This window comes from Triticum dicoccoides, chromosome 4A (genome assembly GCF_002162155.2).
Source record: "Triticum dicoccoides isolate Atlit2015 ecotype Zavitan chromosome 4A, WEW_v2.0, whole genome shotgun sequence".
In the NCBI taxonomy this organism is placed as follows: Eukaryota; Viridiplantae; Streptophyta; class Magnoliopsida; order Poales; family Poaceae; genus Triticum; species Triticum dicoccoides.
The window spans coordinates 442,453,438-442,458,319 of NC_041386.1; positions in this window are offsets into that span (position 1 = coordinate 442,453,438).

The window sequence follows — 4,882 nt, forward strand, 5'->3', positions numbered from 1 at the left end:
TTACTCCACACATCAACCGCTATCCAGCATGCATCTAGAGTATTAAGTTCATAAGAACAGGGTAACACATTAGGTAAGATGACATGATGTAGAGGGATAAACTCAAGCTATATGATATAAACCCCATCTTTTTATCCTCGATGGCAAGAATATAAATACGTGTCGTTTCCCTTTCTGTCACTGGGATCGAGCACCGCAAGATTGAACCCAAAGCTGAGCACTTCTCCCATTGCAAGAAAGATCAATCTAGTAGGCCAAACCAAACTAAAAATTCGAAGAGACTTGCAAAGATAACCAATCATGCATAAAAGGTTTCAGAGAAGAATCAAATATTGTTCATAGATAGACTTGATCATAAACCCACAATTCATCGGATCTCGACAAACACACCGCAAAAAGAGTTACATCGAATAGATCTCCAAGAAGATTGAGGAGAACTTTGTATCGAGATTCAAAGAGAGAGAAGAAGCCATCTAGCTAATAACTATGAACCCGAAGGTCTGAAGTAAACTACTCACATATCATCGGAGGGGCCATGGAGTTGATGTAGAGGCCCTCCGTGATCATTGCCCCCTCCAGCGGAGCTCCGGAAAAGGCCCCAAGATGGGATCTCTTGGGTACAGAAGGTTGCTCCTGGATGTTTTCGGGGTATGTGAACATATATAGGAGGAAGAAGTAGGTAGGTTGAGCCACGAGGGGGAGGGCGCGCCCAGGGGGTAGGTGCGCCCCCTGCCCCGTGGACACCTCGTTCGTTTCTTGACGTCCACTCCAATTCCTATGGATCACATTTGTTCCAAAAATCACGCTCCCGAAGGTTTCATTCCATTTGGACTCCGTTTGATATTCCTTTTCTGCGAAACATTGAAATAGGCAAAAAACAACAATTTGGACTGGGCCTTGGGTTAATAGGTTAGTCCCAAAAATAATATAAAAGTGTAAAATAAAGCCCATTAACATCCAAAACAGATAATATAATAGCATGGAACAATAAAAAAATATAGATACGTTGGAGACGATCAAGCATCCCCAAGCTTAATTCCTGCTCGTCCTCGAGTAGGTAAATGATAAAAACAGATTTTTTGATGTGGAATGCTTTCTAGCATGTTCTTCAATGTATTTTTCTCTATTGTGGCATGAATGTTCAGATCCGAAAGATTCAAGATAAAAGTTTATTGTTGACATAAGAATATTAATACTCCAAGTATGCTAATCAAGAAATTATGTCTTATCAAAATAACATAGCCAAAGAAAACTTATCCCTACAAAATCATATAGTTTGGCCATGCTTCATTTTCATCACACAAAATGCTCTCATCATGCACAACCCCGATGACAAGCCAAGCAATTGTTTCATACTTAGCCTTTTCAAACTCTTTCAACTTTTGCGCAATATATGAGCGCGAGCCATGGACATAGCACTATGGGTGGAATAGAATATGATGATTGAGGTTGTGTGAGAAGACAAAAAGGGAGAAAGTCTCACATTGACGCGGCAAATCAATGGGCTATGGAGATGCCTACCGATTGATGTCAATGCAAGGAGTAGGGATTGGCATGCAACAGATGCACTAGAGCTATAAATATATGAAAGCTCATCAAAGAAACTAAGTGGGTGTGCATCCAACTTGCTTGCTCATGAAGATCTAGGGCATTTGAGGAAGCCCATCATTGGAATATGCAAGCCAAGTTCTATAATGAAAAATTCCCACTAGTATATGAAAGTGACAAAATAAGAGACTCTCTATCATGAACATCATGGTGCTACTTTGAAGCACACGTGTGGAAAAGGATAGTAACATTGTCCCTTCTCTCTTTTTCTCTTTTTTGGGCCTTTTTATGGCCTCTTTTTTTTCGTCCAGAGTCTCATCCCGACTTGTGGGGGAATCGTAGTCTCCATCATCCTTTCCTCACATGGGACAATGCTCTAATGATGATCATCACACTTTTATTTACTTACAACTCAAGAATTACAACTCGATACTTAGAACAAAATATGACTCTATGTGAATGCCTCCGTCGTTGTACCGGGATTGCGACGAATCAAGAGTGACATGTATGAAAAATTAAGCATGGTGGCTTTGCCACAAATACGATGTCAACTACATGATCATGCAAAGCAATATGACAATGATGATGCGTGTCATAATAGATGGAACGGTGGAAAGTTGCATGGCAATATATCTCGAAGTGGCTATGGAAATGCCATAATAGGTAGGTATGGTGGCTGTTTTGAGGAAGATATAAGGAAGCTTATGTCTGATAGAGCGTATCATATCATGGGGTTTGGATGCACCGGCGAAGTTTGCACCAACTCTCAAGGTGAGAAAGGGTAATGCATGGTACCGAAGAGGCTAGCAATGATGGAAGGGTGAGAGTGCGTATAATCCATGGACTCAACATTAGTCATAAAGAACTCACATACTTATTGCAAAAATCTACAAGTCATCAAAACCAAGCACTACGCGCATGCTCCTAGGGGGATAGATTGGTAGGAAAAGACCATCGCTCGTCCCCGGCCGCCACTCATAAGGAAAGCAATCAAAGAACACCCCATGCTTCAAATTTGTCACATAACGTTTACCATACATGCATGCTATGGGACTTGCCAAGTTCAACACAAGTATTCATCAATCTCACAATTACTCAACTAGCACACCTCTAATATTACCACCTTTATATCTCAAAACAACTATCAAGCATCCAACTTCTCTTAGCATTTAAAATTTATAACCAAAGTAAATTACCATGCTGTTCTAAAGGACTCTCAAAATGATATAAGTGAAGCATGAGAGATCAATTATTTCTATAAAATAGAACCACCGCCGTGCTCTATAAGATATAAGCGAAGCACTAGAGCAAAAATTATCCAACTCAAAAGATATAAGTGAAGCACATAGAGTATTCTAATAAATTCCAATTCATGTGTGTCTCTCCAGAAAGGTGTGTACAGCAAGGATGGTTGTGGTAAAAAAAGCAAAGACTCAAATCATACAAGACGCTCCAAGCAAAACACATAGCAAATAACAATATAGCTCCAAGTAAAGTTACCGATGGACAAAGACGAAAGAGGGGATGCCTTCCGGGGCATCCCCAAGCTTAGGCTTTTGGTTATCCTTGGATTTTACATTGGGGTGCCTTGGGCATCCCCAAGCTTAGGCTCTTGCCGCTCCTTGTTCCATAATCCATCAAATCTTTACCCAAAACTTGAAAACTTCACAACACAAAACTTAAAGGAAAATCTCGTGAGCTCCGTTCGTAAAAGAAAACAAACCACCACTTCAAGGTAGTGTAATGAACTCATTATTTATTTATATTGGTGTTAAACCTACTGTATTCCAACTTCTCTATGGCTCATAAACTCTGTTACTAGCCATAGATTCATCAAAATAAGCAAACAACACACGAAAAACAGAATCTGTCAAAAACAGAACAGTCTGTAGTAATCTGTAGGTTTCGAATACTTATGGAACCCCAAAAACTCTAAACTAAATTGCTGAACGTGAGGAATTTATCTTTTAATCATCTGCAAAAATAATTCACTAAATAGCACTCTCCAGTAAAAAATGGCAACAAATTTCGCTAGCGCTAAAGTTTCTGTTTTTTACAGCAAGATCACAAAGACTTTCCCCAAGTCTTCCCAGAGGTTCTACTTGGCACAAACACTAATTAAAAGCATAAAACCACATATAAACAGAGGCTAGATGAATTATTAATTACTAAACAGAATAAAAAGCAAGAAATAAAAATAAAATTGGGTTGCCTCCCAACAAGCGCTATCATTTAACGCCCCTAACTAGGCATAAAAGCAAGGATAGATCTAGGTCTTATCATCTTTGGTATGCAATCCATAAGTGGCTCTCATAATAGATTCATAAGGTAATTTAATTTTATTTCTAGGAAAGTATTCCATGCCCTTCCTTAACGGAAGTTGGAATCTAATATTCCCTTCCTTCATATCAATAATTGCACCAATCGTTCTAAGGAAAGGTCTACCAAGAATAATAGGACATGTAGGATTGCAATCTATATCAAGGACAATGAAATCTACGGGCACATAATTCCTATTTGCAACAATAAGAACATCATTAATTCTTCCATAGGTTTCTTAATGGTGGAGTCCGCAAGATGCAAGTTTAAAGAACAATCATCAAATTCACGGAAACCTAGCAAATCACACAAAGTTTTAGGAATCATGGAAACACTAGCACCCAAATCACATAAAGAAAAGCATTCATGATCTTTAATCTTAATTTTAATAGTAGGTTCCCACTCATCATGAAGTTTTCTAGGGATAGAAACTTCCAATTCAAGCTTTTCTTCATAAGATTGTGTTAAAGCATCAACGATATGTTTAGTAAAAGCTTTATTTTGTCTATAAGCATGTGGATAATTTAGCACGGATTGCAATAAGGAAATACAATCTATTAAAAAACAATTATCATAATTAAATTCCCTGAAATCCAATATAGTGGGTTCATTGCTATTTAAAGTTTTGACCTCTTCCATCTCACGTTTATCAAATTTTGCATCAAGATCTAAAAACTCCGAATCATTGGGACGCCTTCTAACTAAAGTTGACTCATCTCTGGTCCCATCATTATCAAGATTCATATTGCAAAACAAAGATTTAATAGGGGACACATCAATAACTTTTAGATCTTCATATTTATTACCATCAAGTTCTTCCAGTTTGGCGGCCATCTTATTAACTAAGGTGGCCTGGTTATCCAAAATTTTGGCTATTAAGTTTTCAAGATGAGAGAACTGAGATTTCAAACCATAAAATTCTTTAGACATATCATCGAGCTCTTTATTCATGTACCCTATAAAACATTTTTATTCTTTAAGCTCGTTTCTGAAGAAATTATTATGCTCAAACTGC